Source organism: Symphalangus syndactylus, chromosome 15 (genome assembly GCF_028878055.3).
Source record: "Symphalangus syndactylus isolate Jambi chromosome 15, NHGRI_mSymSyn1-v2.1_pri, whole genome shotgun sequence".
NCBI classification, from domain to species: Eukaryota; Metazoa; Chordata; class Mammalia; order Primates; family Hylobatidae; genus Symphalangus; species Symphalangus syndactylus.
Window position 1 is genome coordinate 26,958,538 of NC_072437.2, and position 14,897 is coordinate 26,973,434.

Consider the following 14,897-nt stretch of genomic DNA (forward strand, 5'->3'; position numbering starts at 1 on the left):
GTAAACTCCAGCAAGATTTGCTAATTTTCTTGAAAGATAAGTTTAAATAAGGCCTTAGTGGATAAAGTATGTGTATGTTCAATCTCTGCTTTCCACTTGGCTATTTTACCCAGAATTGGCCCAGTCTGTCACTGTACATGTAGAGGTACTGACAAATGCTGCTGTGGACTGAATACATGTGCTCCCCCGAATTCACAGGTTGAAGCCTAAATCCCCATTGTGATGGTATTTGGAGGTAGGGCCTTTAGGAAGTGATTAGGTCATGGGGTTGGAGACCACATAAATAAGATTCATGCCTTTATATAAAGAGACCTGAGGGAGACGATCTCTCTCCCGGCCATGTGAGGATACCATGAGAAGACAGCCATCTGTGAACCAGGAAGGATGTCTTTGCCAGAGCCGGGATCACCAGACCCCTTGATCTTAGACTCTCCAGTCCCCAGAACTATGAAAAATAAATTTCTTTTTGCTTTTTAAAACAGTCTCACTTTGTCGCCCAGGCTGGAGTGCAGTGGCATGATCTCGGCTCACTGCAACCTCTGCCTCCTGGGTTCAAGCGATTCTCCTGCCTCAGCCTCCCAAGTAGCTGGGATTACTAGCGCCTGCCACAACGCCCGGCTAATTTTTTGTATTTTTAGTAGAGATGGGATTTCACCACGTTGGCCAGGCTGGTCTCGAACTCCTGGTCTCCAGCAATCCGCCCACCTCGGCCTCCCAAAGTGCTGGGATCACAGGCATGAGCTATCGTACCCAGGCAAAAAATAAATTTCTGTTGTTTAGGGCACCCTGTCTAAGATATTCTGTTATAGCAGCTTGAATGGACTAAGACAGATGATGTCTGGAGCAACAGAAGGTACTGGCAGGCTGAGTTGCCCTATGGAGGCATTTGACTCAACTCTTGCCTATTACAGGGCTGTTCACTTCAGCCCCTTGGGTAGTCTCACATAAACCTCTCTGAGTAGCACATATAATTTAGCCTTTTCAGATGTTTGAGTCAAGAAAACATACCAGTCTCTGTTTTGTAATATTTTATTTAGTGTTAGAAATCATATAATTATACAATCACCTCCCCCCACCCAGTGGTTATCCCCACAGAAAGTATATAAGTCACAAGTTTGCTCGTAACATTTAACTGGTAGCTTTTTGTTAATATACTGTTAAATATTATCACAACGTTTTTCATTCCAACCACAAAACAATCTAGAAAATATTACAATTCAGCTATCTGGGGAAACTAGGAAGCCAGAAGTTTAGAAAATAACAACAAAAAACACCATCAAAATTACACAAAGTAACTCACAAAGGAATATCTGCATTCCATATGCTATGGAGGAAGTGTGTCCATTTCCCAGAGCATCTGTAACAGACGACCACCAACTACGTGGCTCAAACAACAGAAATTTGTTGTCTCACAATTCTGGAAGCCAGAAGTCTGAAATCAAGGTGTCAGCAGGTTGATCCCCTCTGAGGGCTGCAGGGAGAATTTCTCCCAGGCTTCTCTCCTACTTCTGGTGGTTTGCTGGCAATGCCTGGTGTTCCATGGTTTGCACATGCAGCCACCCGATCCTCTGTCTTCACATGGCCTTCTCCCTGTGTCCCTTCATATTATCTTCCCTCTATGCATGTTTTCTCCTTTTTATAAAAACGACACAGTCATATTGGATGAGGGCCCACTCTAACAACTTCATCTTAACTTGATCCCCTACAAACACCCTATTTCCAAATAGGTCACATTAACAGGTACTAGGGGTCAGGACTTCTTCAACATCTTTTGGGGAAGACAATTTGTATTACTCCATTTTCACGCTGCTGACAAACACATACCTGAGACTGGGTAATTTATAAAGAAAAACAGATTTGATGAACTCACAGTTCCACGTAGCTGGGGAGGCCTCAGAATCATGGCAGAAGGCAAAAGGCACGTCTTACATGGTGGCAGACAAGACAGAATGAGAGCTCAGCAAAAGGGGAAACCCCTTATGAAACCATCTGATCTCATGAGACTTATTCACTGCCACGAGAATATGGGGGAAATCATCCCCATGATTCAATTAGGTCCCTCCCACAAGAAGTGGGAATTAGGGAACTATAATTCAAGATGAGATTTGGGTGGGGGCACAGCCAAACCATATCACAATTCAACCCATAATGGGGAACTGAACAATAATGGAAAACCTCTGGGTTTAGAAAAAAAAAGAGGCAAATAATGCTAAGCTGGTACTATTTTCTTAACCTCGGTTTTGATTACTAAGGGGTCTGTGTTTGAGTCCAAAAGCATCTTAATCTATGCAGTCCCAGGAAGACAAGTTTTACACTAGATGACATGATACAAGATGCTGTTTCAGCAGACAGTCACCGGGGAGCTGATTACGACTCACCCTCCTGACCCACTGACCAAAAATCAATGATCAAAAGCTTCAAAGGGACCCATTTTGAAAGCTAGAAGTAATCTGATTTTTGACAAATCAAGATTCCCTAGAAAGATAGATTGCTTAGTTATGCAGTGAAAAGCTCTGGCTCCCTGGTTTCCCCAGATAGCTGATGGCTTTGGTTTTGGGCAGATATTTAACTTTTCTTTTTTTTTTTCTTTTCTTTTTCTTTTTTTTTAATTGAGACAGGGTCTTGCTCTGTTGCCCAGGTTGGAGTGCAGTGGTGTAACCCTGGCTCACTGCAGTCTTGACCTCCTGGGTTCAAGCGATCTTTCCGCCTTAGTCTCCCTAGTAGGTGGGACTACAGGCATCTGCCACTACACCCAGCTAATTTTTCTTTTATTTTTAGAGACAAGGTCTCCCTATGTTGCCCAGGCTGGTCTCAAACTCCTGGGCTCAAGCAATCGTCCTATCTCAGCCTACCAAAGGGTTCAGATTACAGGCATGAGCCACTGCACCCTTTTCTGTCTCAGTCTCCTCATGAGGGAAGTAGACAGTGACCCCTAAGTTCCTTCCCAGACCTGTGTACCAGTCACCACTGAACACTGAAAGCCGTGATATGATGTGTTCATGCATACCCGAGGCAGGGAAAGAAGCAGCTCTGTCTCATACTCCAGAGTAAGATCTTCAGGCCCTAATCCATGTCTGCACCCTGTATGTTCCATTGACTTAACAGGTGCCTGCCAATAAATATGACATTAACTCCTACACAGTGGTAATGTGCAGGAGTTGTGGAAATATCAATGCACCAATTACAGGAAATGGAAGAACATAGAGAAACTCTTACTAGGCAGCACATCTCTGTGCTCCCTTTGCCCTGTATAACTTCCTCTCCACCCACTCAGAGACATGGGGGAGTCACTGTGTGAACAGTGTTACAAAAAAAAATAGGGACCAAGGCCTTTGCCTTTGAGCAATTTGTTGGTCCCTGTAGAAGGTTTACCAAACAAAGGCATAAATGAACTAAAAGGAAAACGAACATTGAGAAGTAGCGATCTAAGTATAGAGGAAGAACCATTCTAAACGGAGCAGCAAGGCCTGGGACACTAGCCACACTCAGAACGTGGACACTAGCCACACTCAGAAATGCCTAATGGCAGGATTGAGAGACTGTCTTTTGTCTTTTCAGAGCAAGGATCTTACAAAGTGCTTCATAACACACACATTTGGGTGTGTGTGTGTGAATGTGAACACACAAATGGCAGTCAGTAGTGGAACTACTTCTTTAACATGTTTTCACAAGAATTTCAGCTCACAGAGTGTGGAAAGTGTCTTGAGAGTCTCAGAAAAGTACCCCAAATATGACTCCTTTTTATTCTTCAATATGTCCTCAAAATACAGAAGATCCAACTGGATCTATGTAGATCTGTGGATGAAGACTTGGCAAGATCCTCTTTGTTTCATCTTGGCTCGGTTAGTGCTAGGATTTTTGTAAATCTGTCTAGAAAACTATGTCTTTTCACCTTCATTTGGCTACACATTATTGCAGAGGAAGGGTAAATCAAATTTCTTGATGGTGATTGCTCTAGAAGGATGGGGATAAAGGTGAGCTTGGTTTGGCAGACTTCTTTGCATTTCCAAGAGGTTATGTAAGACTTGCTTTCCTCTGGCAATGACTATTGGAAGAGAGACTCCTTTCCTCTGAGAAGCAGTAACTGCTACTTCCCTATCCAGTACCACATTTGAAGGGGCTTCTCTTTGGGCAACAGTCACGAAGCTTCCAGCATTCCCTAAAGGGAAGTAACTCTTTTTTGGCTGGATGTTTGAACTGGCTCCCCGGATATTCACATGGGCAGACATTTCTCTCTGAGAATAAGTTGCTGTTTTCTGCTGAGTGAGGAGGTTAGAATGAGCTACCTCATGTCACTACTTGCATCAGTTAAGCTGAGACTGACAAATGATTTGCCCCCGTCACTAGGATAGCACGTTGATGCTGTTGGAGAGACTTTTCCAGCATGGGGCACGCTGCAGAAATCAGCGTTGAGTGTGTGTGTATTTGTGTCTGTTTTATAATTTGGCTCTTTTGGGACATACCATTATATAAATAGAAAGGCTCATAGTGTGGAGAAATAATCTGCTAAGCGATTTGTTGCACCTTCTTCCTCATCAAACATCTTTATCAAATGCTGAGCAATGGTGTGTCAGGTGTGTTTTGGGGTTTGCAAGGGGGCTTTAGGCTTAACAGCCAAAAAACAGGCCATACCAATAGACACGGGAATCCTTTATGAACCTCTGCATATATAAATCCTGAGTACCCTATTCAAAACAAGCTGGTGATGTGTTTTCTTTGTCAGTTGCCATAAACTAATTCCAGCTGCAAGTGTGTGCAACGTATCCCCGTTACTTCCTCTGTCACTCAGCTTACCACAGCAATGACAGTCACTGATTATAGATGCACTTCAGGGGTGGTTTACGCATAGAGGTAGCAGCATACTAAATGTTGCTTTAGGGAGGAGGAATTCATGATCATTAATGGCAAGGATAATAACGGTAGGTGTAAGGCAAAGTTGGGGTTTATCATATTTCTTAGTGAAAGAGGAAATAGTCCTTTATCACCAGCTGATCTGTCCCGTCAAAGACAAAGGGAGTCCTTTGGACGGGAAAGTTAAATGGGTTGTCATCTTGGCTGCATCTCACCCCATGCATGGTTCCATTTATCTTTTCTCCTGACATTGTCTGTAACCTAAAGACTCCCATCCACAATAGAGACTTCAAATGGGTAGGGAGGAGAATTAAGAGCTTATCAGACATCTGGTGATAGGCAACTTGGGTTTAGGCTTAAACGTTATAGGATCTCCATTTAGAAACATCAAAATGTTCATTTTGTGCCAGTTTGAAATGTGACTTTCAAAGATGACCCTAATCTTAGGGGAGTAGATAGTCTGTCTGACATATGTGAATTTCACTAGACAGCCTGGTTTTGCTTCCCTGTGAGGAATTAAAGTAGATATGCTAAAAGGTTGTACCTCTTTCAAAGCCGATTCTCCCTGTAAGAAAGTGTTAAACCGCAGTTGGCGATGGAAATGGCTGATAAGGCGTCTAGTCGGTGCCACCGCCTCCGTGGGTGGCTGCTCTTTTGACTTATCTGAATTCGAAGTGAGGGGCTGTTTGTAACAAAGTCTTATGGACCAAATTTACCTGGTCAGAAAGGTTTATAATATAACGAACACGCTTATCATCACTAGAATCTTTACAACAGCTTGGATGACTTTTTAATTGTGGCTTAATATAGTTAATTATGGCAACCCTTCCCCATTTTCCAGGATGATGAATTAATATTACAGATCATTAACGTTACTAAATTGGCATAATGATATAGTAGATTTAATGTCCCAGTTACGTTAAGACCTGCTTTATAATTTGGCTCTTTTGTTATTTGCCTTAAACAGGAGAAGCATGCAATGTACTTGCCTCTTACAGTAGGCTGCATGTAACCACTTGTACTATTTTCCTTAATAAATTATTGATATAGAAAATCCCAAACGGAAGACTTCTTCATCTTCAGACTCCATATGAAGCCAACATTTTCTTTCTAATATCCACTTCATCAGTAATAAAAGTTAGAAAGCTCTGGCTCTTCAGCCAGGTTTTATAATTAGACAAGACTGTATTTTACATCTGCAAAATACTCATGCTTAGTGGGAAAAAAAACGAGAAACGCGATATGTTCCATTCTGTTGCAATGGTTATACCATTTTAATCTCTTAAGTTCAATATATATCCTCTAGCAGGCTATACTTCTAGGATTTCATTTTTAGATCCTTAAGGCTGCATATATCTGTCAAACTGACATAATGAATTTAAAGTGCTAATGCCTAGAAGACCAGAAAAACATTGAAATATATCCTTGGTTGATTAAATTACCACCTCCAGCTACTTTACATCCTCATGTCCAAATAGATTTTCTTTTTACTTACCAAGTGCCGGATCTGCAAGATGTGGAAGATGTAATTTTATGGTAAAAACATGCACATGTCTTTAGACAAGAGCATTTTATTTAAGCATCTTTTTAAAGTCTGTACAGTACTTCTGTGATAGGACTTGCAATTTGATTATGGTCCTTTCAATTATGTTCAACCTGCAGGTTAACCTTAGGATCTAACATGTAACTTACAATTGTATACTTAGAATGAAATTTATGTCAAAAATCTGGGTACTAATATTCAAATGTTCGTGATAACAATATTGAAAATATGTCAACTTGTTTTGCAAAAATAAAAAGGCAATGATGAATCATGTTAAAAGTTGATTGTTCAGGAAGTGCTTAGATTGAGAGACTGACAACTCAAGGCAGCAGAAATGACTGAGAGGCATTCCTTGCTCCCAAATGGGGTTGCCTGGTCATCTAACTAGTCTGTCACAAAAGGGAGACCTGGTGGAAAATCTTATTCCTGCCTGTAAAAGTAGCAGTCAAAATAATCCTAAAATAAAAATGCTACGGACCTGAGTGGGGAGAAAATATTGGTTTTCCATCCAACTTTTACTTCTGGAATTTAGGGTAGAATCAAAGCTGAAAGATAATCATGTCTTTCTATATGCCTGTATTCACAGACCTACACTGCCTTAAATAACTCCACACAACTATGCACACTGTCACAAAGTCTAATTCACACACACGTACAAACACACATGTATATTCAAGCAAACCATCACAAAACTCATATATACACATTGTAGTATCAGTAATCACTTTCTCACCATATTTAACAGGAAAAGTAACAGCAAACTCAGCAGCAGTTTTGGGGGCTCATTTTCTATTGGAAGATGACCCATTATAAGTATCAACTACATGACACCCTGTCCTGACCATGAGCCACTGGAAGGACCAATTCTGACCCATTGGTAAGTTCACTGTCCATACCAGTCTGAACTTGACTAAGGGTGGAAGAGAATGGTTCTGCCATTTCAAGGTTAAGTTTCTAGAACCTTGTAGTGCCAACATACAATGCAAAGACAGTGAGTATCAGTGGTTAGACATCAGGGTACTGTGATGTCTGGGGTGAAACTAAAGACCACGATGAATGTGAAATAAAATGACAAGTATCAGAGGAAATGGGGGAAGTTACCGAAGGCAAGAGAGCAGATTTGTAGTGCTTTCAAATGAAACATTATAATCCCTTTGACAATCCTGTTGACTACGAGCTATAGCACTAGGAGTACAACACAGAAAAAAAGATACATTGTGGGATAAACAGCTTCTTATAAGGTAAAACTGAATGGCCAAAATAGATTAATAAGGAGACACAATGGAGAGGAAAAAAAGAAATGAGTCACTGGCAATATAAGAAAAAGGTAAAAGTGAACAGAGGACAGAAAGGCAGGAAAGAAAAAAAAATGTAAATGAGTGAGACAAAAAAGCCAAAAGACGAAAAAGAAAAAGAGAACAAGAAGGGGAAAGAAGTAATATTTTCCTTGATAAAAATGCACAAAAGGGAAGATGAACTTTGTTCTTTTTCTCTTTCTACTCTCCTCTCTTTTTCTGCTTTTCGCCTCGCAGCACGCCAGCCTAAGCTGAGAGCTGTAATGTCATTAAATTGCAAATGCTTTTTCATTTCCGACACACACTGTTTACTTATCTGGCAAAAACATATGTTGGAAGGAATCCGTTAAATTCTGCCCATTGCCTTGGGTAAAAGTGCAATGGAAACGGCCTCACCGAGCGTCCTCTTTCTTCTTCTTTAGCACTCCCCTTATCTACAAGACGGCTTCGCAGAAAACTGGCTAGTTCAATGAAAAATGAAGATACAGCGGGAGATTAGGGAAGAACACTGAGCACAAAATTCCTGGAGAGAGGGTCACTCCATTGCAAATGATTTCACTCCTCTAGATCTGCATAAATTACTATTTTTAAGGCATCTCCAAAGTCTGTATATTTTTCTCACTCTGTCAAACATTTAATTTCACGCCCCGTGTTCTGAATATGCTAAAATGCATATCTCTGATGCACCTTTAAGCCAGAAAAACGAATGCAAAATTGAAGATAAAATGATGTGATTTGCACTACAAGCCTATTACTTGAGGTATTTACATATAGTTTACCTCTGCAGTTCTGAGGATGATTTATTAAAAAAAATCTGGATTAAGCTCATATAAATATGTATAAATCTTTGTTTAGAAAATAGATTTTGCAGCTGTTGTGTCAAAAAAGTTCTTTAAGATTCTGTGAAGAATTTTCCTTTTAGCACGCTTTAAGAGGGGAAAAAAGGGGGACAGAATTTGACATTCTGCTTGGCGGGGAGAAAAAAGCCTATTCCACCATTCGGCAGTTATAAAGATTCCTTTTATTGCCCTTCTTTGCCCAAAGCAGCTGGTTCCTCCTTGCTCTTTTATTATACTCATTTCATTTTCTTTCCCCCCCCCTTTTTGCTTGGGACCAAATAATAGTGTCCTGGATTACAAAGCTCAAATTAAATATCAGTGTTTAATGACTGAAACAATCATGAGTTTCTGAGATGTACCCCCAGTTCCTGCTCTCCTTTTTCCAAACAGGCTGCCTTCTGCTGCTTCCCACACAGAGCCTCTGCACTGACACCGAGCCTTGGAACTGCTGAGGGAGCCGACTTCTAGCTACTGATTTGAAAATGATTATTAACGTAGGGCAAGCAAGATATCTGATCCGCTGGAGAAGCAATTCTAAAAACACTGGAGTTTTGTTTAAACAATCTCCGCATGTGCATTTCAGCACCCCCTCATTTTTTTTTAAATCTAGAGTTTTGCCTCTTTGTCTGAAAAAAAAAAAAAAATGCTTCATTTAGTCCGGGCTCTCACATCCTCCCTGATCCCCATCCCTCTGTAATTATTATGGGGGAATTACTCTTTGCTATTTTCTTGTTAGGCTTTGGGTTTAGGAGAATTTAGATAACAAAGTTGGCTAATTCAGGACTGAACACACATTGGACTCTGCAAATATACCACCCGCTACATGATAAGGGCAGGGCCCAGCTTCTGGGCTGCACCTGCCGTGATGCTGTGGGAACAGCTGCTTCTAGAAGCAGGTAGTGGGAACAGCTATTACTTCAAAGCCCACAATAATCCTTTTGCAATTAAAACTAGAAAGGGATGTTTACAGGCATTTGATCGCTTTAGGTGGAGATATGAGTTTGCTTACAAAGATTGAATTCCAGTTCTGGTGTGCTGTGCCTGCTTAAAGTTGACTAATGACGATTTAAAATAATGAAACTGCAGTCATTTTCAAAAGTTGAGTCATTATTTTTGCACAAAATGGCTTAACGATCCCCCCTAGTGGTCTGACTCTTGTTACTATGATTTGTGAATACTCTCCTTTCCAAAACTGCCCTCTTGGTTTGTTTATAGGTTCATAGCAAAGAAACTGCAGATAAAACCAAAGTCAGATCATTTAGAATTGAACTGAGCTTCCACCAAATTCCTCCTTTTTTGCTCCTAGACAGTGGCTATTGCTCTTAGAGCAATCAGACTAAAGATTCCCACAGAGCCAGCTTTATATCTTGAGGGTTTTCTTAAAACTGATGAATAGGCCGGGCGCGGTGGCTCACGCTTGTAATCCCAGCACTTTGGGAGGCCCAGGCGGGCGGATCACGAGGTCAGGAGATCGAGACCATGATGAAACCCCGTCTCTACTAAAAATACAAAAAATTAGCTGGGCGTGGTGGCGGGCGCCTGTAGTCCCAGCTACTCGGAGAGGCTGAGGCAGGAGAATGGCGTGAACCCGGGAGGCGGAGCTTGCAGTGAGCCGAGATTGCGCCACTGCACTCCAGCCTGGGCAACAGAGCAAGACTCCGTCTCAAAAAAAAACCAAAAAAAAAAAAACTGATGAATAAACTCAGGTTTCCCACATTCACACTTTCATTGCTGAAATCAGTGAATAGCGGGGTGTAATGCACTCTATCTTCTCAATATTGCTGGTGGGAGATTTGAGTTTCTGAAGGGAAAATGAGTAAATCATAGAAATGTTCTATGTCTTGTTTTCAGGAAGGTTTGGCCCAAACTGGATTATTTCAATCCTTTAGGATAGAATTATCTTTAAATGATTGAAAAACCCTATATGTTTTTCAAGTGTAACCTCCAAGAAAATGCCTGGTCATCGTTGCCACGCCAGTGTTTAATCCTTTTTCTTCACTCTGCATACAAAGGGTGGACCATCCATTTACTTCAGTGTTTACAGGTGAGATGAACTCTCTTCTGCTTCCTTCAAGGCCCCTGTGGACACCCAAGGGAGGCTGTAACTGAGCTGAAGCCATCTGAATATTTTAAGCTGAGAACATGGAGACAGGGAGAGATTTCCAAACCCGAAGGCTAACTTCCTTTCCTTTGACAACTTTGCCAGTCACATTCCTCTTCTGGAGTATGCAGTTTTGGAATCTAGCACTTCCATTCATCATGGAAGGGGCTATACAGTTTTCCCCCTTAATAGCTCACATGGAAACACTATCACGATTTCTTACATTACTGGAATATTAGAGAAGAATATTAGATATGTACTAAATGTGCATCTACAAAAAAATAGTGCAAAATATCCTAAAACCCTAAATCCTGACCTGCAAGAAGCTTATGACGTTAGGAAAAAGTAACATCAAAATGAATCCATTGCCAACCTCTGCACTTCAGCCTTGAAAACTTGCAGACCTTTCAGTCCTGTTTTCTTCCACATATTTAGACTATTTCCTTCAAAATCACTTGGATATGACTTCATTTCCTTCCTTTCAGTTTCTGCAGTCTCCATCCTGGTCCACAAAATCATCATTTCTTGCTACAAATATTTCTAGGAGCCCTAGTACCTACTTTTATTTATGGATTAATTAATCTTAAACCTAGTGGCAAGAAATTTTTCCCTAACCATGCAACTTTCCTTCTTAGAAATCTGCTCTAGTTCCCAATTTACATAATCATGAAACTTAATCTCCTTAGCTTTTAGGACCCCTAAAATGACCGGCCTTTTCAATCAATCAGTTAGTAATGTAACTGTCATTTCCTCTATCTGCTAGCTTTCCTTTCCCACCCTAGTTAGTTAAACCTGTTTGTACTTCCTTGAACCACCACTTGGGATTTTGCACATACTCAGACCTCTCCTGCATAGGCAGGTCAACCCTGAAGCTAACACATCTTAAGCTTCAGGGCCTTGCTTGCATCAGCTAAGACCTTATGCCTAACTTTGCATTTGTTTTCTTAAGAGGACCCTTATATAAATTGTATAAGCTTCACTTCCCACAAAATCAAGATCCACTCCAGCCTTTCTCCTTTATTATTTCACCTAGGTGTGGACATCTACTCAGTTCAGAATGTTCTTAGGATATACACACATGCCTGTTCATTCTCTCTCTCTCTCTGAACTATGTATTGCACTTGTGTGTGTGTGTTATCAGTTTTAGGAGCCTGAGGGTTTTCCTCCCTCCAATTGTGCTATCTTTCCCATTAGATGATATCATAAGCCATTCTAAAATAGGGACTATTTCTTATTTATATTCTGTAAGAGTACTGAGTACCAGAATATAATAGCATTGGTTTAATATTTTAACATATTGAACAAACATGTTTACCAACTGCTTCTTGAGGAAGCTTGAAAATTGTTTACTTGTGTCTATTTTAAAAATTATTAGAGGCTAAACCTATAATTTCACAATAGCAAGATCATTCAAATAGAAATCAAAACAAACATTCATAGAACATGTTCATTGCTGTATCTTTAACCCTAGCATGGGCAGGTAGTAAATACTTTTTGAGGCCACATGCAGTAGTTTATACCTGTTATTCCAGCATTTTGGGAGGCTGAGGTGGGAAGATTGCTCGAGCCCAAGAGTTTGAGACACGCCTGGCCAACAAGGTGAAATCCCATCTCCACTAAAAAAAATACAAAAATTAGCAGGGCATGGTGGCAGGCACCTGTAATCCCAGCTACGTGGGAGGCTGAGGCAGGAGAATCGCTTGAACCTGGGAGGTGGAGGTTGCAGTGAGCCCAGATCACGCCACTGCACTCCAGCCTGGGCAACAGAGCGAGACTTCATCTTGAAAAACAACCAACCAACCAACCAAACAAACAAACTTTTTGAATAAATTATACATAAGTCAGGACTTGGAGTGAGAACAGAGAGACTTTCTCATTGGTTTATGTAACTGAAAAGCCAGGGGCTTTCACTGGCTCCTGGCACAGCTGGATCCAGAAATCAGTCTCTTCCCTCATTTGGTGCTTCTTTCTTCTGTGTTGAATTCACTCTAAGGCAGGTCTACTTCATGCAGTTGCATGATGACCTTCAGCACCTCTAAGCATCCTATTGGTTCAGAAGCCACAGAATAAAAAATCAAAACAAAACTTTCCCAAAATTTCCAACAAAAGTTGCAAAATTGAGTCTCACTGGGCTGACCTTAGGCACAACCTAGGTCATGTGTCCCTGCTGACCTGTGCTCAGAATAGACATGCACCTTTGGGGATGGGGAAGGGAGTGAACCTCATTGAGACTATGGATTGAGAGAGTGGTTAGAGGTGATTCTCTAGAGGGAAATTGAGGTGCTGCTTCCAAAAGAAGAGAACAGATGCTGGGTAGGCAAAAATGATCATACCTGCCTCCTGGCCCTCATGTAGCTTTTAATCTAGTTGGAGAGGAAAAGACAAATGCCTGAAAAACTAAATAACAATATAAATAGATATGTAATAGATATGTAAGTAGTATTGCACAGCAAACAAATGATGTACTCACATGTGTGAGTAGGAATGAGATCATCCTGAAGAAGTCCTTAAAAACGAATTCTAAAAGGCACCTATATAAAGTATCTTTGTCATTCTAGGCCACTTCCATTTCTTTACAGAAAAATATGACGAATACTTAAAAAGAAACAAAAATTTCTATAAATTGATGGTTGGGGTATAATTTGGCAGAACCACTGTAGAAAATAGTTGGGGATTACCTTGTAAGGTTGAATATATGTGTCGTCTGTAACCCAGTGGTCCCACCCCTCAGTGTATGTCTTAGAGAATTGCTTTCATAAGTGTACAAGAATATCCAATGTCTTTATCATCAGCACTGAACATAGTCACAAGCCAGAGGTTGTGCCAGACATGCACAGATGTGTCTTTAGCCACTGTGTTCCACGCATTGGCAACAGCATATACAGCATCCTTCACACTAAACTCCTTTTGAAAACCTTTCACACCCACTTCTTTTCACTGCTCCTAGCATGCTGTTCAATAAAGTGTTTTTATATTTACTCCTCATTCACCTAAGCATACCCTGGTTTCATGGCTGAATTAATGAAGTCACATATTGGGGAAAGTATATGGCATAGACATTATTTCTGAGAATTTCAGCTGGAGAATGAGATTATTTGTCAAGGAACAACAAAATCTTGCAGTCATCATCCAGTCCAGCCTCCCTGCAGTGAGCACAAGCTACTGGTAAAAAATGTTTGTGAAACCAAAAAAAAAAAAAAAAAAAAATGTCCCTGGTGACTCATACCTTTCTGTAAGCATACTAATGGACTGGTAAGAAATTCACTCCTTGAAAACAGCAAGGATGCAAGTATTTTACTATCACAGCAAGTTTACATTTATGCATGCCTGCTGCATTAACACATCCCAGCACATTTGTTCTGTCCTTGGCCTTCTTAATCCTGTAAGGGCTGTCGCATCAGCTATAGTCAGTGTCTTTCTGGGGCAATAAAATTGAAACAGTGATGTTTCATCAGCATTATAGACTTGTTCAGCATCAGGTTTTCATCAGTGATGACCTTGGCAAACCCATCAATGAATTTCTTATTTTTATTTATTATTATTTTTTAATTTATTATTTATTTTTATTTATTTCTCACTCCGTCATCCAGGCTGGAGTACAGTGGCATGAATACAGCTCACTGCAGCCTCAGCCCTCTGGGCTCAAGTGATCCTCCCAACACAGCTTTCCAGTTAGCTAAGAAGATGAGTGCATGCCACCATGGCCAGCTGATTTTTTAAAATTATTTTTTGTAGAGACAGGTTCTTGCCATGTTGCCTAGGCTGGCCTCAAACTCCTAGGCTCAAGCAGTCTTCCCACCTTGGCCTCCCAAAGTTCTGGAATTACCACAATGCCCAGCCCATGCATCAGTGAATATCTTTGCTGCTTCATCAGCAGCAGATGCTTTAGCACCACAAATATTTAAATATTTAATGCTGTGTCTTTTCTTATATCTGCAACCAGCCTGTTGAATATTCACAAATCCCTTCAATTTTCAGTTCATCATGATAGATATTTGCTTGTTTCATGACCAGCATACCAATAAGTGGCATGTGTCTACCATAATGCAGACAGATCCACACTTTCAATACACCATCAAGATCTTCATTTTTAGTTTTATGCAGCATTTCTCTATTTTTCAATTTCTGTTCATCATTTTCAACACAGAACTTCAACAGCTCATCCTTCTGTTTCTTCAGGTCCTATATGGTGGTCACTCCAATATCATACTCTCCTGTAAGATGCTTCTCATTTACACAGCTGTCCAGTTTCTCCAACATCTTGACTG

General features: G+C 40.7%; 1 protein-coding gene across 1 annotated transcript in view; it reads right to left on the minus strand.

Annotated features, from left to right (window-relative positions):
• Window positions 1–1,013: 1,013 nt before the first annotated feature.
• GPR180 (G protein-coupled receptor 180) overlaps window positions 1,014–14,897 on the minus strand; it is a 67,461-nt gene continuing 53,577 nt past the window's right edge. Inside the window, exon 11 of the transcript XR_010115982.1 lies at window positions 1,014–1,632. The gene's annotated coding sequence lies outside the window, so the exon portion shown is untranslated. The remainder of the gene's footprint in view (window positions 1,633–14,897) is intronic.